The sequence below is a fragment of the Castor canadensis genome, chromosome 8, assembly GCF_047511655.1.
Source record: "Castor canadensis chromosome 8, mCasCan1.hap1v2, whole genome shotgun sequence".
NCBI classification, from domain to species: Eukaryota; Metazoa; Chordata; class Mammalia; order Rodentia; family Castoridae; genus Castor; species Castor canadensis.
The window spans coordinates 88,569,538-88,592,415 of record NC_133393.1 but is presented as its reverse complement, the minus strand read 5'-3'; the positions used below and the strand labels follow the sequence as shown (position 1 = coordinate 88,592,415).

The following is a 22,878-nucleotide window of genomic DNA, read 5'->3' as shown; positions in this document are numbered from 1 at the left end:
TTTTTCCATAGATATATGTGATCTCTTTGGAAAAAGCTGGAATTTAAACATGTATAGAGGAAAGAGGGAAAATCAATATGGATGGGGTCTCCACAATTTAGAAGAAGGGCTGCAGACTAGACAGTGTTATGTTTGTGCAGCCAATGCACCTGGCTGCCAGGGCTCAGGCCAATACCATTGTGCCAGTTGGAGCTGTGTAACTGAAGCCCCCTGGATGCATACTGACCCCTTTATCTCCATCACAGATTCTTGCATAGGCACCCCCAGCAATAAATGTGGAAGGGAAACTTACAACCTTCTAAAGATAACCTGAAAGTCATGGCAACATTGGTCAAAGTCCATGTGGGAAATGGGGAGAACATGGGGCTTTCAGTTATATGTAATTGGTAGAGATCTAGGGACAGAGTTCACCATCCAGTGCATGGAGGAAATAAGAGAAGAGGTCCCTATTGGCCCAATGCCTACAACCCCTACCAGATTCCTCCTGATCCATTTGCCCCTGGAGGCCCAAAAATAAAAAAAATTTTAAAAAAACCCACAGTTCCCCCTGCCCAAACTCCTCCCACTTTGAGACCTACTCAGAGAGGCCTATTTAAGACTATAGATGCAGTTTTTAAAGCTTTAAATGCCACTAACCCTAATATAACACAAGATTTTTGGCTTTGCTTAAATCCTGAGCCACCTTACTATGTAGGTCTTGGGGTAGATGCCACCCTGGGCTTCAGGAAACAGGATGTTCAGAATTGGACACAAACTGAAATCACCAAGAATAAATCTGTCTGCCTATGAGGATTTAACCCCAAACTCACCCTTGGGGACCTTCAAGGACAAGGTCTCTGTATCAGGACTCCAGGCTATAATCTTAAACTATCCCCTTATCAAGATCATCCTCTCAGATCTGGGTGATGCCCCCTCCTTCCCTGTGCCCCCTCCTGGCACTTGGTTTGCCTGCACTATGGGAATAACTCCTTGCATTAATTCTCATGCCTTTACAGGACAAAATCATGAGGAACTCTGTGTATTAACCTATATCATTCCACAGGTTTACCTGTATGAAGGAGAAGCAAGCACCTACAAATTCCCCCACCTTTTTCTAATCATGGAGCAAGGTGAGCAACACTATCCTGGTACCTGTCCTAACAGGCATAGCTGGATCAGCCACCATAGGAGCTTCTGCATTAATAACTGGAGATATAGAGAATTCCAAGATGGCAGCTAGAGGAAGGAAGCAGAAAGCGTGCCTCTTAAAGTAAAACCTTGGAGAGATGCTGGATATTCACCTTACAGGAAAAACCACCAAGAAGAGGCAAAACTTTGACTCCTCCACACCTCCAGCCTGCGCAGAGCATCTCCACTTCATGTTAAATGGAGAAAACAGCAGGGCTCCCATGCCACCGCCAGAAGCCAGCGCCCAGACGGCTTGGGAAGACACAGACCACAAGGTGAGCTAAGTGGTACATGGTACTCCCACAGACAATCCTGGGCCAGATCAATATAGCCCCTTGGACAGACTGACCCCCCACCCAGGAAAAAAAGAAAAACTGAATAATAAGCAATAACAAAAGAAAAAAAAGACACGTAGCAAAGAGGGTGGGGTGCCCTGACGCTGAAGGGTGGGGGGACGGGAATCTCTCCCAGGACTGTAAATAAATAAGCTGGCCGGAGAAGGCAGGAGCAGTGGCACAAGCCCAGCAACCAGGAGCGAGAAAGCTTGTAAAGGCAGTGGTAGGAGGAAAACTCCACAGGAGAGGGGGGAAGATCCACTTCCCACATGAACTGTAAATAAACACGCAGGCCTGAGAAAGCTGGTGCAGTGTCACCTCCCCCAGTGTGCTTGGAAAGGGAAAGCTTGTAGCAGTGGCTCGTGCACAGGAGAACTCTGAGTAAACAAAGCCTGCAGGACCAGGTGAGTGCTAAGCTCACCCCTGAGATCTGCATAAATAATGCCTCCAGCAACAGCAGGCTGGCAGCAGCAGGCAGGCAAGCCACAGCCGCAGATAGCCATTCACAGAACTGTCTCCAGACTTTTTTTTTTCTCTCTCCCTACCTTTGATGAGAAAACAACCGAACTACACCTGCATGCTGAAAAACTTACTGAAACTGTATTGCATTTGAACTTGGGGCACTTTGTGGGGTTTTTTGTTTTGTTTTGTGTGGTTTTGTTTTATTTTGGATTTCCCAGTCTTTTTCCCCTTTGATGAGACAACCACAGAACTACTTCTGACCATCTCCAGGATTGGAGGCTGAGGGACGAACACCAAAATTATTAAGACTGAAACTATTGCATTTGAACTTGGAGATTTTTTTTTCTTATTTTTATTTATTTTATTATTTTTTTATTTTTTAATACATATTTTTTATTTATTTATTTATATTTATATTTATATATAACAAGATATAAACCTCAAAACCCTAAGTAAACAGATTGATCAAGATCTTCACAAGTTAGAACAATCTATCACCAATTTAGAGAGTTCATTAGATTCCCTAGCTGAAATGCTGTTTCAAAACCACAGGGGTCTAAACATCCCATTTTTAAAACAAGGAGGACTATGTGTGGCTCTGGGGGAAACCTGTTGTTTCTATACAAACCATTCAGGGGTAATTAAAAACAGCATGACTTTGGTAAGAAAAAATTAAAGAACAGAGAAGAACTTCATAAATCATCAGGAAACTGGTACCAAAATCTATTCTCTTGGTCCCCCTGGCTAACTACTCTAATAATGGCAATCTCAGGGCCTCTAATTCTACTTATCTTGGGACTAACAGTGGGGCCCTGTATTCTCAATGCCTTACTTAACTTTATCCACAAACGCATTTCTTCTGTAAAACTGATGGTCTTGAGAACTAGATATGATCCTATCCAGGGAATGAAGTAGCTAAAAGTCATAGCCAGAGGGAAGCCATTAATCAGGTGCCACTTTAGCTTTCAATCTGAAGGAGGTTCATAAAAAGGTCTGGTTCAGACAAGGATGCCCACTATCTCCACTCCTATTCAACATAGTACTGGAATTCCTAGCCAGAGCAATTAGGCAAGAAGAAGAAATAAAAGGAATACAAATAGGTAAAGAAACTGTCAAAATATCCCTATTTGCAGACGACATGATCCTATACCTTAAAGACCCAAAAAACTCTACTCAGAAGCTTCTAGACATCATCAATAGCTATAGCAAGGTAGCAGGATATAAAATCAACATAGAAAAATCATTAGCATTTCTATACACTAACAATGAGCAAATGGAAAAAGAATGTATGAAAATAATTCCATTTACAATAGCCTCAAACAAAATCAAATACCTAGGTGTAAACCTAACAAAAGATGTGAAAGACCTCTACAAGGAAAACTATACACTTCTGAAGAAAGAGATTGAGGAAGACTATAGAAAGTGGAGAGATCTCCCATGCTCATGGATTGGTAGAATCAACATAGTAAAAATGTCGATACTCCCCAAAGTAATCTACATGTTTAATGCAATTCCCATCAAAATTCCAATGACATTCATTAAAGAGATTGAAAAATCTACTGTTAAATTTATATGGAAACACAAGAGGCCACGAATAGCCAAGGCAATACTCAGTCAAAAGAACAATGCAGGAGGTATCACAATACCTGACTTCAAACTATATTACAAAGCAATAACAATAAAAACAGCATGGTACTGGCACAAAAACAGACATGAAGACCAGTGGAACAGAATAGAGGATCCAGATATGAAGCCACACAACTATGAGCAACTTATCTTTGACAAAGGAGCTAAAAATATACGATGGAGAAATAGCAGCCTCTTCAACAAAAACTGCTGGGAAAACTGGTTAGCAGTCTGCAAAAAACTGAAACTAGATCCATGTATATCACCCTATACCAAGATTAACTCAAAATGGATCAAGGATCTTAATATCAGACCCCAAACTCTTAAGTTGATACAGGAAAGAGTAGGAAATACTCTGGAGTTAGTAGGTATAGGTAAGAACTTTCTCAATGGAACCCCAGCAGCACAGCAACTAAGAGATAGCATAGATAAATGGGACCTCATAAAACTAAAAAGCTTCTGTTCATCAAAAGAAATGGTCTCTAAACTGAAGAGAACACCCACAGAGTGGGAGAAAATATTTGCCAACTATACATCAGACAAAGGACTGATAACCAGAATATACAGGGAACTTAAAAAAGTATATTCTCCCAAAACTAATGAACCAAAAAAGAAATGGGCAAGTGAACTAAACAGAACTTTCTCAAAAGAAGAAATTCAAATGGCCAGAAAACACATGAAAAAATGCTCACCATCTCTAGCAATAAAGGAAATGCAAATTAAAACCACGCTAAGATTCCATCCACCTCACCCCTGTTAGAATAGCCATCATCAGCAACACTACCACCAACAGGTGTTGGCGAGGATGCGGGGAAAAAGGAACCCTCTTACACTGTTGGTGGGAATGTAGACTAGTACAACCACTCTGGAAAAAAATTTGGAGGCTACTTAAAAAGCTGGACATCGATCTACCATTTGATCCAGCAATACCACTCTTGGGGATATACCCAAAAGACTGTTACTCCAGAGGCACCTGCACATCCATGTTTATTGCGGCACTATTCACAATAGCCAAGTTATGGAAACAGCCAAGATGCCCCAGCACTGACGAATGGATTAAGAAAATGTGGTATCTATACACAATGGAATTTTATGCAGCCATGAAGAAGAACGAAATGTTATCATTCGCTGGTAAATGGATGGAATTGGAGAACATCATTCTGAGTGAGGTTAGCCTGGCTCAAAAGACCAAAAATCGTATGTTCTCCCTCATATGTGGACATTAGATCAAGGGCAAACACAACAAGGGGATTGGACTATGAGCACATGATAAAAGCGAGAGCACACAAGGGAGGGGTGAGGATAGGTAAGACACCTAAAAAACTAGCTAGCATTTGTTGCCCTTAACGCAGAGAAACTAAAGCAGATACCTTAAAGCAACTGAGGCCAATAGGAAAAGGGGAACAGGTACTAGAGAAAAGGTTAGATCAAAAAGAATTAACCTAGAAGGTAACACCCACGCACAGGAAATCAATGTGAGTCAATGCCCTGTATAGCTATCCTTATCTCAACCAGCAAAAACCCTTGTTCCTTCCTATTATTGCTTATACTCTCTCTACAACAAAATTAGAAATAAGGGCAAAATAGTTTCTGCTGGGTATTGGGGGGGGAAGGGAGGGGGCGGAGTGGGTGGTAAGGGAGGGGGTGGGGGCGGGGGGAGAAATGTCCCAAGCCTTGTATGCACATATGAATAATAAAAGAAAAATGAAAAAAGAAAAAATAATAATAAAATAATAAAATGACAATTTGGTTTAAAAAAAAAAAAAGGTCTGGGTCCCATATTTAAAAAAAAAGTGAGAAAAACAAAAGGAACCAAAACAGGATGTGGATAAATGATTGTGTTGATTGTGTTCATTCATGCTTATAGGTAACCACTATTGTTTTGCTTCTGTACCTGGGCTAGCTTGTGTTGTAAAGATTGCCAAACAAGATGTGGCTTTTGCCTTCATAAACCTTGCTAAAAGTTGAAGCGGGGCTGCTCTGAGACCCAACGACCTGTTGGTCAGAGCAGTCACCTGATGGCTAATAAAAACTCTCCCTTAAAGTCTTTCTTGGGTGGTCATGCCTCATTCTAACTTGTAACAATGTCAGGATTTTAATCACCTAAACAGATCTCTAGCATGTAATGCAATTGAAGTAACAATAAAGAGTCTCCCACTCCACTGAATTCGGCCACACCTTTAAAGAGCCAACACCAACATTCCTCAAATTTTTCCATGAAATAGCAAGGGAAGGATGTTACGAACACTGAAGGTCCAATCGAGTGCGGGTAGGCAGTACTCAGGAGACTCTTACTTCAGAGAACAGGATTTTATTCAAACAAATCCACGCGGCACTCTCCCACATATCCTAATGTCTTGTCCTCCTTCACCCCAGCCAGCCAGGAGTTTACTCAGGCCTTCCCCAAGCCTCTCTCACCGTGTTACATCTTCTCAGCTGATGAGGGGAGTCCAGCCAACCTCCAGGGAACCCTCATGGCCAATCTCAGTTGCAGGTCTGGTCTCCCAGTTCAGTAGTGACATCAGGAGAAGGGGCGCACTCTCAAGCAGTGGCTGCCTCTATGTCAGAGCCTTGGGACAGGCTCCAACAGCATGGTCTCCAGCATTCGGGAGGCAAGCAAGGTTTTCAGCTCTGATTTTATATACCCAGTGGTGACCTCATAGCTTCTGCTATTGGCACGGCCACTTTAGGGTTGGCTCATTTGCATATCACCGCCACCTTAGGGTTGGCTTATTTGCGTATCAGCCTGTCATTCTCTGGCTAATAATTCTTATTACAACAATTTTCCATATTTTAACACAATACAATCCAGCAATACAATAGCAATCTTATATATGTTCACCACAAAGGAACATTGCCAAACTCATTCTATGAAGCCAATAATACACTCATCCCAAAACTGAACAAGGACACAACAAAAAAAGAGAAATACAGACCAATCTCTTTCATGAACACTGATGCAAAAATCCTCAGTAAAATACTGGCAAACCAAAAGATCATACACCATGATCAAGTTTGTTTCATCCCAGGGATGCAGGATGGTTCAACATATTGCAAATCATTAAATGTAATACAGCTTATTAACAAAAGGAACAACAAAAACCACATGATCATCTCAATAGATGCAGAAAAAGTCTTCAGTAAAATTCAACACTCCTTCATGATAAAAGCTATGGTGAAACTAGGTCTAGAAGGACTATACCTCAACATAATAAAGGCTACATATGACAAACCTACAGCCAACATCATACTAAATGGGAAAAAATTGAAATCATTTCCTCTAAGTCAGGAAGGAGACAAGGGTATCCATGCTGTCCACTTATTCAACATAGTCTTGGAATTCCTAGCCAGAGCAGTGAGACAGGAAGAAGAAATAAAAGGAATGCAAATTGGAAAGAAAGTAGTCAAACTATCCCTATTTGCAGATGACATGAGCTTATACCTAAAAGATCCAAAAACCCCAACCCCAAAACTCCTAAACACCATAAACAGCTTCAGCAAAGTAGCAGGATACAAAATCAATTTACAAAAATCAGTAGACTTTCTATACACCAACAATGAACAGATTGAGAAAGAATATAGGAAAATAATTCTATTTGCAATAGCCTCAAAAAAAATAAAATACTTAGGAATAAACTTAAAGGATGTGAAAGGCCTCCACAGGGAAAACTATAAACCATTGAAGAAAGAAATCAAAGAAGACTACATAAAATGGAAAGATCTCCTATGTTCATGGATTGGTAGAATCAACAGTGAAAATGGCTATATTACTAATAGCAATCTACACATTTAGTGCAATTCCCATCAAAATTCCAGTGACCTTCATTACAGAGACTGAAAAATCAACCCTAAAGTTCATCTGGAAGCACAAAAGACTGAGAATAGCTAAGGCAATATTGAACAAAAAGAGAAATGCTGTAGGTATCACAATACCTGACTTCAAACTACACTACATAGCCATAGCAATAAAAACAGCATGGTACTGGCACAAAAACAGATATGAAGACCAGTGGAACAGAATAGAAGATGCAGATATGAATCCACACAGCTACACCCATCTGGTTTTTGACAAAGGCATGAAAATATGATGGAGAAAAGATGGCTTCTTCAAGAAATGTTGCTGGAAAAAGTGGATATCTGCCTGCAGAAAACTGACACTAGATCCATGTCTTTCACCCTGTACAAGCATCAACTCAAAGTGGATTAAGGTCCTTAATGTAAGACCTGAAACTTTGAAGCTATTGTAGGAAAGAGGAGGGATACACTGGAATTAATAGGCATAAGTGATGACTTCCTAAATAGAACTCAAATGGCTCAGCAACCTAGAGAAAGGACTGACAAATGGGACTACATGAAATTAAAAAGCTTCTGCACAGCAAAAGACATGGTCTCCAAACTAAAGAGGCAGCCCACAGAATGGGAAAAAAATCTTTGTCAGCTATATATCTGACAAGGGACTAATAACCAGAATGTACAGGGAGTTCAAAATTTAAACTCCCAATAAGTCAATGGCCCAATGAAGAACTGGAGAAATGAAATGAGCATAGCTTTCTAAAGAAAAGTCCAAATCACTAAAAAAACACATGAAGAAACGTTCAACATCCCTGGCCATAAAGGAAATGCAATTAAAACCATATTAAGATTCCACCTCACTCCTGTTAGAGTGGAGAACACAATGACAACCAATGTTGGTGAGAATGTGGGGGGAAAGGAATCCTCATACACTGATGGAGGGAATATAAATTAGAACAACCATTATGGAAGACAGTATGGAGGCTCCTCAAAATACTAAAAATAGAACTGCCATATTATTCAGCAATTCCACTGCTAGGGCTACACCCAAAGGAATGTAATTCAGGTTATTCCAAAGGCACCTGCACACCCATGTTTATTGCAGCACTATTCACAATAGCCAAGCTAAGGGAACAGCCAAGATGCCCCACTACTGATGAGAGTGGAATTTTATTCAGCTACAAAGAAGAATGAAATTTTGTTGTTTGCAGGTAAACAGATGGAACTGGATAACATCATCTTAAGTGAAGTTAGCCAAGTTTAGAAGGCCAAAAGCTTGATGTTTTCTCTCATATGTGGAAAATAGATGTAATACAAATCCAGGCAATATTGTGAAAAACAGGTCATGCTAAGGGGAGGTCACATGTGAGAGGGGGAAAGTAAAAGAAGAAGTTAAGAAGGTGAATATACAATAGCCAAGTTATGGAAACAGCCAAGATGCCCCACCACTGATGAATGGATTAAGAAAATGTGGTATCTATACACAATGGAATTTTATGCAGCCATGAAGAAGAACGAAATGTTATCATTCGCTGGTAAATGGATGGAATTGGAGAACATCATTCTGCGTGAGGTTAGCCTGGCCCAAAAGACCAAAAATCGTATGCTCTCCCTCATATGTGGACATTAGATCAAGGGCAAACACAACAAGGGGATTGGAATTTGAGCACATGATAAAAGCTTTAGCACACAAGGGAGGGGTGAGGATAGGTAAGACACCTAAAAAGCTAGCTAGCATTTGTTGCCCTTAACGCAGAGAAACTAAAGCAGATACCTTAAAAGCAACTGATGCCAATAGGAAAAGGGGACCAGGAACTAGAGAAAAGGTTAGATCAAAAAGAATTAACCTAGAAGGTAACACACACGCACAGGAAATTAATGTGAGTCAACTCCCTGTATAGCTATCCTTATCTCAACCAGCAAAAACCCTAATTCCTTCCTATTATTGCTTATACTCTCTCTTCAACAAAATTAGAAATAAGGGCAAAATAGTTTCTGCTGGGTATTGGGTGGGGAGAGGGAGGGGGCAGAGTGGGTGGTAAGGGAGGGGGTGGGGGCAGGGGGGAGAAATGAACCAAGCCTTGTATGCACATATGAATAATAAAAGAAAAAAAAGAAGGTGAATATAGTTGATGTACTCTCTATACAAAATGAATATAGAATTTTTAAACCTGTTGATATCACCATAAGAAAGGGACTAAGGTAGAAAAATAGAGGAGATGAACCAATTCAGGCCATAATATATATATACATGGATGTGCCACAAAGACACTTCCTGTGTAGCTATCTCAAACAAGTAAAAACGTCATTTTTTTTCCTTTTTCAAAATCAGAGAACAGGAGAGCAGAACAGTTCATTCTGGGGGGTCGGTAGCAGTGGGAGGGAGGAGGAAGTGGGGAAAGGGTGTGGAGGTGAATATGGTGCAAATACTCTGTACACATGCATGCAAATGGAAAAATGAGACCTGTTGAAACTATTCCAGGAATGGGGGAATAAAGGAGAATGATGGAGGGGGTGAACTCCAGTGTGATATATTTGTTATATTGTAAGAACTTCTGTAAATGCTACAATGTACCCCACCCAGCACCCAATAAAAAAATAAATAAAAGTGGTAAAATTTAAGAAAAAAACATTTTAGGGACTCTTCTGGGAAGAAACAAAAGAAAAATCAGTATGCAAAGAATGGTCTCCTTTTTCCTCAGGCTGACTCTCCAGAAGCCTTCCAAGGAAGCTCACTCTTAGCCCAAAGATCTTGAGACTGTCCTAAACCCGAAACCCTAATGGTGAGCTTCAGTGTCAGTCTGGAAGTCACACTGTCTCTGAGTCTGTCTTCATACCAGAGCAATACCGGTGGCTGTGGTGGCAGCAGACCTGCTGTTGCTCCTAAGCTTGGCGTGGTTGTCAGACTCTCTCTGCTCACCCACCATTTTCTACAGAGACTGCTGGATCCGCCGACTCCCGGGTCTGCTCATTGAGCTGCAGGAACCTCAGAAGCTGGGAGCCCAGTTCTTGAAGTATTACTCTGAGAGCACTGGCCAGAAGTGCAGCAGGAACTGCTGTCTTAGGAAGGACGGCAAGTATTAATGACATACCTTAGCAAAAGTAAGGGGGACGGCCAAGACCAAAGGCCTAGATGAGGAGGTGAGGGAAGAGGTGAAAATGACCAGAAAAGCACTGGGATGAAGGAGGGAGAGAGAGGGGGAGAGGGAGAGGAAGAGAGATTGAGACTGACTTTAGCACGCTGTATTTACAAATATAATAATGTCTTAGAATGCAACAGGACCTCCAGAAACCAGAATCTTATTTCCTCCAGGGTTAGCTAACAACATTTTTATAACCCCAGGTATGACAGAGATGATTTTAAAAATGTTTGCAGTATTTTCTTTTTAAAGTACTTTTTGGTGATATTAGTATTGTATCATACTAATTTTTTTAACTGTGTTTGCTTGGGTTGACAAAATACAGAATGCATTGGCCAGGAAGACTGTGAATCATGTTTGAAACATATAGGGATAGCAAAAAAATTAAATCAATATTCTCACATTTCCATAAAAGACTATTTCTCTGCAGTATGGAATCTGGGTGCAAACACTATCTATATAATATGATAAGGCCTTCAATTAGGAAAACAGTTCATTCTTGCAGAATTTCAGGTCGCAATTGCCTAAAGATTTTTTTCCATTTACTTTTCATTTTCCTCGTGATTTTAAAGGTTCTTGGAAAGAAACAACAAAAGCAATAAATGCTTTAAAGTGATTCCTGGGCAGGTGGAGTGAACCAAGTGGTAGGGTGCCTGCCTAGGAAGTGTGAGGCCCTGAGTTCAAAACCCCAGTACTGACAAAAAAAATTCCCTTGTTTGCTTCACACATTTTAAAACCATGATCTGATACCAGTTTGTTAATTGCCAGTGTCTCTAGTCCAATTATGCATGTACGATTCCTGAATGTGAGATGAACTTGGAGCTACTTGGGCAGTTTAACCAGGATCACAATGTGAGAAGCTGTCATAGACCAGTTCCTCAATAGTTAGTCAGGCACAAAGACAGCAACTAACTTAATAAAGGGGAATCTTTCTGAAAAGATAATCAATCCAGATTTCCACCTCCTGGAGGCTTCTAACTCCCATGAACCTTCACTGAGGAGAGCTGGGGGAGGGGCCATGCTTTTTCCCAGTTTTCCCAGGATTAGAATTTACCTGACTCTCCACACCAGAGAGGCTGTGGTGTCTGGGTTTTCAGTGCTACTGTAATCACCTAGGGCAACTCCAGGATCTGACCGTCTCTGTAGCTTCCAAGTTGTGGCTTTCTCTCTGCAGATCAGGAAAAGGCAGGAAGGCACAATCCAGTTTTTAGCTGGAAATCAGAACTTTAAAATGCCACACTCCTGCTCTGAGCAGAGGCTCTTGAAATGTACGTAAGGAATATAAAGCTTTTTGGGTTTGGTTTTGTTTTGTTTGAGACAAGGTCTCGATATGTAACACAGGCTGGTCTCTAATCACAATCCTCCTGCCTCAGCTCTCAGGTGCTGGGATAACAGGCATGTACGACCTGTCTGGCTAACATGAAGCATCTTTAAGCATCAGCTACTTTATCATAAATTTAAACATATTAAATTTGAACCTTTTAAAGTTCCTTTCCCTTAAAACTTTACAGCTCAGTCCTCGGGACTGTAATGTGCAATCTTTAATGTATTAGCAATGCATTGTTAGCTAACTTTTGTCTGTTTTCTCTTTCTGGAAAAATAAGGAATGCAGAAACCTGAGGGTGTCCCAGAAGTAGCGGTAGAGATGTAGCTCCCACAATGAACCTGCCAGAGAAGCCAAACAGGTTCTGCCAGCATAAGTCCACAGCAGACTCAGGCATGCTGAGGCCTGGGAGCCACATGCTCACCTCTCTAACCTTACTTTATTAAAGAAGGTATTCCCAAGGGATACATCACATGGGTCTGACTGCTCTGCAGTGGACTAAAATCTGTGTTGCATTTCAGAGAAGGTAGATTGAAGGTTTGCATACAACAAATCTGACTTCAGGTTTTCCAGACTGTTTTAAAGAGCAAATTTGATTAGAAAGCAAAGACAGCATGAGCAAGCAATGTGCCCCCACCCAGTAGAATGCCACCTGCCAGCACCCTTGCCTGGTTCCTGTCTGCCTCCTTATATAGCACTGATGATGTTTCAGTGGGATGTGGTTTGTACACGGCACTAGCGCACACCTGCAGACAGAGACAACTGGCCTGCTGCTTGGTCTGCCTTCTACCATCTGGGCTTCTCCTCCCAGTTAGGCTGTCATTCTGCCCTTCCCATCATTCTCTTCCCTTTGGTTACATTTGTCCCTTTATTTTCCTTTCTCTGGTGCTAACACCTTAGCATTCTGAGAAGCTATTGCATCTAGAAATCTGATGCACAGTAGATGGTTGGTACCCACAGGCACATGGTTCCAAGGAGCCCGCGTGGAAGAAACCCTTGTACGCTCAGGGTGGAGAGAGTTCAGGGCTGTCCTGTGGAGGCTGGATTCATTTTCCCCGTCACACCACCCACTTCTGCTAAAGCCATGCTCTTTCAGCAAATCCCAGATTTTCACTTTTTCGCTTCAAGTAAGCACACTTACTTTTATCTTGCTTTTAGGACAGCATTTGCTTTCTGGAAAGCAATACTTTACAAAATCAAGGGCAGGGAACACTCGGCAGATGCCACAAAGATTTAACACAACTGATGGTTATCATCCACAGAGCTTCTCCACATCCAGTGACTGCAGAATGTGCATGAGAACTTAAAATGTTTTTGAAATTTTGATTAAATTTTTGATTTTTTGACCTTAGTTGGTCGAAAATACTTGTAGTAAACCCACAAATAAGGCAAACTTATTGTATAGAGCTCCAGATTTTGTAGCCAATTGAATTTTTCATGAACATAAAATGCTGAGACTAAAATATAATGATTGCAGGTATTTTGGTGGGAAGGAATATATAAAAGATTACTTAGAGAAAATCATTAGATGTGTGATTGTAAAAGAAAAAGGCATTACAATAGTTCATAATGTTCTATAAAATGGCTAAATATAGCCCTACAATATAGTTTTATTCCAGTGTTCCTGAAAGAAATGTAAATCACTCAGAATCATCAAACTGGGAGTGGAGCTGGGCATGGTGGCCCACTCTTGCACCCCAGCACTTGGGAGGCTGAGGCAGGAGGATGGTGAGGCCAGCCTGGGACACATAACAAGACCGTCTCAAACAAATAAGCAAAAACTGGTGGAAATCAAGATCCTCTGAAGGTGTGCTTTGTCTGTTTCCTTTTCAGTTTCCTGTAACCTGGCTGTCTTCTTCCATGATCCAATTCGTGATAAGGTCAACTGACTCCATATTCACTGCCCAGCATTGGAGAGCTGCATATTAGAGCCCAGAACTGGTGCCATTCTGTACAACATAACAGATGGTAATGATTCTGCATTTTGAGACTTTTGAAGGATGCTGGCTGGTAATGGCCATGGATAGGCTCTAAATCACTATTTTCCAGTGACCTCTGTCTAGAGATGGTTTGTACATCCAGGAAATAAAACTGAAAGGAAATTCCCTTTAGTTTGGCACACTCAGCAATGACAAGTTCATTCCAGATGATAAATCATAGGCCAATGGACAAGAACTTGAAGTACCATATATCAGGAACCCACAACAAAAGCTAGGTAGGCATTTCCACTGTGGTAGCTGAAGGCGCCACATGTAATCCCAGTACTAGGGAAGCAGAGGTTGGAGGATCTTGAGTTTGAGGCCAGCCTAGGATATAGAGCAAGACTTTAAGGTAAAGAAGGAAGGGAGGGAGGGAGGGAAGAAGGAAAAAAGAAAAGGAAGGATGGAAGGAAAGAAGGCTGGCTAATGGTCTATGGACAATGTATACAATGATTCTACAAAGATGGAAGTCAAGGACCAAGAAACACACCATGGACATGTTGGGTCTGGGGACCTAAAGGACAGATGAGTCAGTATCCCATCCCCCATGGAGAGCACTATGAGCCCTGCACCCTGAGAAGGAGATACAGGGTCTCATAAATCTGTCCTGGGGCTGATAGACAGGATGCTCTCAAGGTCGTTCCCCCCGCCATAGAGGGCAAACAGACCAGCTCATCAAAGACAGCCTTCATGCACAAATCCACAACCAATGGAAAGAACTCACCTAACCCTTACCCTAACCCAGAGTTAAAGCATCCATAAAAAGCCCCAGCCTTCACCTCAGCAGGGAGCCACTGGTTTCTGGGCTCTGCCACATTGCTCTAGTTGTAGCCTTTTCTTTCTCTAATAAATCTACCTATGTGTGCACTATCTGTGTCTCATGAGCTTATTCCTAAGCCCAGCAAAGACAGGAACCCCTGGAGTGAGCCCCCTGTACCTCACAACAGATATATATCAGCCTCTCACTAGTCTCAAGATAACCAGTGTATTTTATTCTAGAAAAATGCATCTTTAAGGGTCCTTTACCAATGTACAAAAGAATAAGGTTTGCCATCAAAATACAAAAGAGATAAATTTCTTTATTGATTTGTATTCATTGAATATCTAATATTCCAGGCTGGGCTCAATACCTACTCCTCTGCCCTCATGTTTCTTATAATCTAGTTGATGTAATGAGTTAAGACAATCCATATAGAACATATAACTAAACACAAAAATGTGTGATGCAGCCTCGGTCCAAAGGCTGTAAGAAAGGGAGACTGAAGGAAGCCAGCTTATTCAGGGGAGGCTTCTTGGAAGAGGCAAGGTAAGGAGTTGTATATCGCACCACAGGAAAATGAGAAAGCTGGTCTGGCTACAATAAGGACACATTTGAAGTTACAATGGAAATATGGCAGAGAGAGGGTGGGGCTGGCCTTCCAAAAGTCTATGGATAAAGTTTTGGAATGACTTTGCCAGAAGTAGAGAATCAAGCCAGGTGCAGTGTCTTACATCTTTAATCCTAGCACTGTAAGGCTGAGACAGGAGGATTTTGAGTTTAAGGCTGTCCTGTCTCAGCAACAATAGCACCAAAGAAATATGGAGTTAACGAGGCCTTAAAGAAGACACTGCAATTTAAGTGAGAACCTTAGTCTAGGAACATTATATGTGGGATACACAGTAGAAAAATCTAGTCGAGAAAGCATTTGATTTACACAAAATGATGGTAGTTGTCATGAAAAGGATAATTACCAGAACACTGGAAAGGATTAATTACCTTTTTGTGTGTATGTGTGTGTGGTTCCGGGAACTGAACCCAGGGCTTTGAGCATACTAAGCAAGTGCTCTACCACTGAGGTGCAGGGCCAGCTCTTAGCTACCTTTTAAATGAAGGAAATGAAGAGAGAGAAGCCAAAAATCATTCTGTGGTAGATTCCAGAATGGGTGATGGGGTGATAATGCCACTGGCTGAGACAAGGAGGAAGAATGATTTTGGCTTAGACATATTCAGTTAGAGATGACGTGAGCTGTCCAGGCAGAAGCCTGCAGTGAAACCCCGAGTGCCATCACTGTAGTGTGAAGACTGAGGACAATCTCCTTGTATATGTGGAAGGCTGGGAAGCAGTGAAAAGAAAACACAGCAGAAGCTCAAGGACCAAAGAATGTGGAAATGCCACCAGTTAACTGCAAGAAGAGAGCCAGCAAAAGAAAGTAAAAATGGGAAACAGGGAGTGGGGGTAAAATGCCAGGGAGTCTGGGGTCCAGGGAGTCATGGGAGAAGAATTTCAAGAAAAGGATGGTCAGCAGTATCGAAGGACAACAGAAAAGCCAAAGCAATGAGGTACAACTGATTAGGAAACAGAAAGGGCCTCAGAAGAATAATTTTGACAAAAGGGTGAGGAATGAATCAAGGTAACAGGGGTAAAACAAAGAAAGGAAATGGAAATTGGCATGCTTTCAAAGAGAGAGAAATGTTTGTGTATATAACTAAGCTTTTTTCTTCCCCTTTAACGACAAAGCAGTTTGGACCATGTGATCCATTCTATGTCATTAGTAAATTCTCTTGAAAGCTTTTGATAAGTATGGACTGATGAGGAGATGCCCCAATCCCAGTATCTATTCCAGCTGCGATCCCCATGGCTATCAATGGGGGAATGATTTGGATAGCTCTCTTTGATTAAGTGTAGGCCACTAGAGGAATAGGAAGGGAATGGTTACCAGGAACAACATCAATTTGTGGGGTTAGAAGAGCCTTAGTACAGGTTCTCTTCCAGCCGGGAAGTAGGCAAGTGTAAGCGGCAGTTCTGCAAACAAAATAAATTCCAGGAGAAAACAAACACTGAGTGTCATTTGTTGACTGTGTGATGTTGATGCAAAGGTTTTTGGAAATTTCCCCCAGTGGAACTGACCCCTGTAAACTTTGGAGGCACTGAAGAGCGGGATGGGTTAGTTTTATATTGGTAATATTAGGTCTTGTTACAGGAGGGTTTATTACCTGGTGAGGTCTGAAGTGAATCCACAGGGATTGCCAGTACCTGTGGGAGGCTTGGAGAGAGACAAGCCAGCAGTCTCAGCCAAAGTGGGGTTTGTAGCATTTAAAAGATGGTGGGCAGAATTGAGTAAACTGTACAGCTGGAGATATAGATCCATGGGTGGCTGAGGTTACGGGAGTTTTATTCTTTTTCTGGAAGGGGGAGTGGGAAGTGGGAGTCTCCATCGTACATAGTTTACATATCCTCCTGTGACATGTCAGCCAATATTTCAACTTTCGTTTTTATAACCTCTTTTTTTTAATCCTTTTTTCTATTTTTAGTGAGATCCCGGTTATAGTGTACAGACAGAGCTAGTTACATTAGTTGGTCCAATGACTTCTCCCCTTTAGCCACAGACTTTGGAGTTTTCTATGGATATCTGGGGCTGACTGGGGTAGAAATTTATCTTTGAGGAGAACCTCTCCCACTGTGACTCTGAGTCCACTGTGGTATGCTTTCAGATAGTGTCCTTAAGGCACTATAGAAAGGTAAGGGGGTTTTCATCAGGGCCTTGTTATACGACAGTCACCTGGGAATAGTTTAGAGTTTGATTTTGGCCCTTTTTAGCCCTTCCACTATAAGATGGATGAAGTGGTGTCGATGCCATTCATCCCCCTCATCATTTTGATCCCAATGTGGATCTGCAAGGGGACTGCCTGTGCCCTGTGGGCATGGACATTTTATTCTCTCATTTCCAGTGCCACGGGTATTGGGGCTTGTTGTCAATGGAAATCATCTCCAACTTGAGTGGTCCGGGCCAGGACCCATTGCTTTTCTAATGAGGAAAGAGTCTGGTCCAGGAGAAGCATAATATCCTTCCATGCCAATTCAAAGGTTTGGATCACAGAGATAAAGGCCTGGATATATTGGTCTGGGGCATCAGTACAGCTACCCAGATCCTTTTAAATCTCCCCTAGCTCTGATAAATGGTAGAGTACATAGACTCACCCTCTTCCTACCACTGCCTGTTGAAGGGGAACATCCATTTGGAGGTTCTGAATATTGGGGTGGCTTAGAAGGTGGGGCAGAGGGTGGAGCAGTAGAAGGAGCAGTAGGGACAGGAGCCTTGTCACTAATAAGAGGCTTTTCTGGTCCTCCTTCCCCGTGTTTATCCTGTGGCTTAAAAGAATGCCAGTGTTTGAGTATCTAGATAGCAATTATGGAGCCATTCTGAGTGGTCCTGGAGATAAAGGAAAAGCTGTATATAGGGGACCTCAGTGCACTTTTCCTCCCTTTTACAGAAAAGATCTAATTGGAGTATGGTATTATAATTTAAGGAGCCCTCTGAAAGCCACTTCTCGGTCACCCAAGGAATATTGAGGCCAGGCCTCAGTACAAAGAAAGATGAGGGGTTTTTTTCTTGAGACTAATAGGGTCAAGGTCCTTTCAACATTTCAGTAGTCACGCCAGCAGAGATTACTTGGGTACTGAGGCCAGAAGACTGGAGGGGGCAGGTCCCATGTAGAAAAACAACAACAAAAAAAACTAGGTCAGTTCCCCTCCTGTCAGCATCAGGACTGGGGACTGACCCTGAGAGCAGGCATCCCTGTCTCATGATTTCCTTCTGCCATCTGTGTCAAGGATTGAAGGAAATGAAGTGGCTGGTCCGGCTGGGCCACTGTATTGACACAGTGGTAAAACTCTAGGACCCTGCCTTTTAGCCTTATGTTACCAAAAGCAGGCATCCTCTTTAACAAAGGATGCATCACCTGGAGAAGTGCCTGTAAAGTTAGAGAAGAAAACTCAGAGGGAGTCCCAGGGCAATCACAGTGCCACAAAGGGACAACTAGTGTCAATATTTGGAGGAAAATTTTTTTATGCCTTGACCAAACATGTGAGAAGTTTTAAATGAGAAGTCTAGAGACCATAGCAATGCTCCTTTTTTTTTTTTTTTTGGCTGTTCCCGGAAGGTTACATTAGTGCTTCTTGGGGTCCCTAACTTTGAAATAAGAATTGGCTCCAAGGTCTGGTCGGTCAGTCTCAGGCAAGAGGTAGGGCTGTCGCAGGGCTTGGGCAAGGCGCCCCCGCCCTCCCTCACACCTGGGAGGAGTGACCCTGTCTGCCAAGGCCTGCCCCTGTGGCCTGTTGCCCCTCCTCCCATGTACACTTGCCTGCGTGCATTTATTTTTCCTCCTATCCCTTTTTGGGGGAGTTGTGCTGTGCATGGCCAGCGGCTTTGGATGCACACTGGGCCCTTTTAATGGATTGTCTTAGCTATGGCAGGTGTCACCATTATGCCTGGGGAGTCCAGTAGGACAGGCTGGCTTCCCTGTGCACATGCACGCTTTTCCCTCCTCCCCTTTGGGGATGGGGTCGTTTCACTCCTCAACCCCACTGGGTCTGCTCCTGTGGCCTGGTGCTCCTCCTCCTGCGCACATGCACGTTTATTTCCCTCCTCATCTCTTTTTGGGGGAGTGGCGGCAGGTCGCAGGTCGCCGCCACACAGCTGGCAGCAGCGGTGGTGACGGTTCTGGATGCCAGCCGGGACCTTGCATGGATTGTCTTAGCTGCAGTGCGGACTGTGTCTGGGGGGGGGGGGTTGGGCCGCGTGTGTGGCTTGGAGGCCTGTGTCAGTCTTTACCCCTGCCGGGTCTACCCCTAGGGCCACAATTTCATGAGGTACCTTTTCCTCCACTGGTGCCCAGCAGCTGATTTAAAGCTGGTGTGACCAAGGGGCATGATAAACTGGGTGTGGGAGTAACACAAGAACGTCATAAGGTACTATAGCACGAGTTTCTCATGGGAGGCCAGGGTCCTAGTAAGCACAGGGTGGGGAAGGCAGACAGAGATGAAGGACAAGGTGGCGGGAACAGGGAGGGAGTGTGTGAGTAAAAGTATGTCTGCTGCTTCTGGCCGGGACAGAACCTGATGTTCTAGGTGAGGGAGGGGGGGAACAGAGCCAAGAGACAGGACACACGCTTGAAGGATTAGCAATTAGGTGTTTTTTCAGGTCACTCCCACTAAGTGGTACTGGAACACTGTCAGCCACACAAAATCTCCACTCTCAGGTTGCTGCCTCTGGCAGAAGTAGGTATTGACAGGTGGGAGAAGAAGATCGCCAGGTGGCAAAACCAAACAGGATTTCTCCAAAGTAGTATAAGGCGTACTCAAATAAACCCTGAGCTCAATCTTGGCTCACAGGGAGGGAGCAGAAAGCACCCCCAGAGCCAGAATCTCCATGAGGCCAAAGTTGGCTAGGAGCTGTTGGTCCAATACCATGACAGGAAAGTCCCTCAGGAAGACAGGAACAGAGGGAGAGAGACAGAGGAGTGGCATAGGGAAGTCTGCTTTTGGCTTGTCCTCAACAGGGGCTTACCCCCTGCAGAAGTATCCGGCAGCACTTTAGACAAACTCTTGCTGGTTTAGTGCTCACTCATACTGACTTTGGTCCAGGAGAGATGTCCCTTCGTGGTCACCAGAAATGTTACCTGCTGGCATGAAATGTTTTGGGCCGGTGTCTAGGGTTCTTGCTTTCACAAGCCAGAGAACTGGCTTGTGAGGCAGCTGATTGACTTGTAAGCCAAAGGTGGTATATGAAGTAGGATTTATCAGAGAGAAAGGAAAGGCTACAGCTAGAGCGGTGCAGCGGAGCCCGGAAACCGGTGGCTTCCTATCAGGCAAAGGCTGGGCTTTTTATGGACACTTTAACTCTGGGTTAGGGTAAGGGTTAGGTGTTTTGTTTTTTTCCATTGGCCGTGGATTCACATGGGCTCTCTTTGATGAGCTGGTCTCCCCTTATTGTGGGGAACAACCTTGAGAGCATTCTGTTTAGCAGTCCTGTGGTGGATTTATGAGACCATGTATCTCCTCCTCAGGGTGCAGGAATGCAGATTTATAACTCCTTCTCAGGTGCAGGGTTCAGAGTGCTCTCCATGGGGATGGGACACTCACTCATCTGTTCTTTAGGTTCCCAGACCCAACACTAGGAAGTTAAGATAAGCTGAAATTTAGATGGTATGTGTCTAAGCTTTTCAGAAATTTTCAGTGGTAGAGTCCTGAATTTAGCTTAGTTCAATAACTCAGAGTGGGAAAACCTGACTCTCCAAACTGTGACTTTCTCTTTGAAATTAAAAATAAAATAAATGATATTGTTACTGATGCTGATGCAGTCTGTGATCAGAAGATCCTGGTTTTGTGCTCCAAATGGAGCACAAAACGTGGATGGGGTGAGGTAGGATAGCTTTATTAAGAAAAGGGGAGTCACCTGTTCCACCAGGTGAGGAAAGGGAAGAAAAAGCAGAGAGCATGGTGGGTGCAGGTGGAGTCTGCCGGCAGAGAGAGTGCTTTTCTTTTTCAGGTGCCTTTAAAACCTACACTACCCCCATGGGAGGGCAGGCCCAGGAGGTTCCCACCCAAAAATGACCAAGTGGGGAGGGGCATGGGGGGGTTCCTGGGCAGGGGAGGGTGGTCTGCCCATCCCCGGGCAACCTACATGCTCAATATCTTATTTATCTTTCAGGTAAAGATCCAGATTTGCTGGTTTTTGAGCAATCAGCTCCCTCTGATCTAAATACCCATTCTTCGTCTGGTAGGTGAGATGGACTAAGAATCCTAAAAGCTATGAACTTAGACAAACAACAGACCACCGTGGTCAACCATGTGCCATCAATAGAGCCTCCATCATCAATTACACATCAAGATTTGGTTGCAAACACAAACAATACTGTTATTCCAAGGAATTAACCACAGATTTGGGGGCAAAATTCATGAATGACCCCATTACTACCAAAGTAAATAAGGAATCAACAAGTACTGACTTCATCAGCAATCTAGACAACGAAGCTATTTCTCCTTTCTTTGTGCCCACAGACACAAAATCCCATCCCGACTCAACAGTAGCAAACAATTACTGAACAAGACCAAGGGGTCCAACAGCAGAAATCACACATCTGAGAATGAAGATGAGACACCTGGTGGGGCATCTGTGACCTCAAAGACCTGACTGGCTTCTGTGGCCTTGTGTACTGCTGTCATCTTCCTTTGCTGTTGTGTAGTCATCCTGGCACCTGGATGCTGTCAGAAGCAACAGGGCCAGTACACACTAGGTCAGAAAAAAATCAGGATCGAGACAAAGTAAAAACTGTAATACATTGAGGCAGAACTCTTTAAAAGTTGTAGTGAGGTTATAAGCTTGCAAGGGTTTCATTTTCAGTTTTCTGTAAGCCATGGGGGATTTGGTTAAAAACAATTAATTATCTAGGATGTCCACTCCTACCAACCTCTAAAAAGGCCAATGCTTAGTAAACACAAGTCTCACTCCAGCAGTTGTCATTTAGCCCCATGTCAGAGACAGTTCTAAGTGCGTCAACTACCTGCACACTTACAACTCTGCAAGATAGGTGGATTGTTATTAAACATTACCATTGCGTAATACTGTTATCACACAATTACTATTGCATTTGACAGATGAGGAAACGGAGATGAAGAGCGGGTAGGCATCTTGGCTGAAGTCACACAGCTACAGTGAGGCCAGGATTTAACCACAGGCAATCTAGTTCAAAAGCCCAGACTAAAAAATCACTGTTTTTGCAAAAAACATGACATAAAAGATGTATCAACGAGGTCAAATTCTTGTCACGTATCGCTTTACTGGTTTGAGCCAGCGAGCATTATTAGCTACCAACTAATCCAGAAGCAAATGGTTCTGGATTTTTAAATTCAATTGATTAATCCTTCTCAATCCCAATCCACCTTCCTTATTTTCTAAATCTGAGATGCCTTTCAGTAACCGTGGTACTGAGCTCCTTGAGTTTTCTGTTGATTCTGTTGAATAAAGTTTGAGAATTTTAGTCTGCATTCTTCTCTTTTATAGTTTACCCCGGTATAAATATTATCTCTAGGCATTTTGCATCCATCCAAATCTTTTGTTGTTGTGGCAGTGCTGGAGATCACGCCTAGGATCTCCTGCATACTAGGTGAATGCCACACCAACCAAACCCCATCTCCAGCCCTGCTCTGTCCACATCTTCTAGCCCTTCATCTCATTCCTGAAAGAAAGCCATTAAGCACAAAGGGTAAGGGAAAATCCTATTACAAGATGGA

The 22,878-nt window shown here is 42.9% G+C and overlaps 1 pseudogene; it reads left to right on the top strand.

The window, feature by feature from the left end:
• Positions 1-5,825: 5,825 nt before the first annotated feature.
• Positions 5,826-21,778, top strand: LOC109701404 (MANSC domain-containing protein 4-like; annotated as a pseudogene).
• The last annotated feature ends 1,100 nt before the right edge of the window (positions 21,779-22,878 follow it).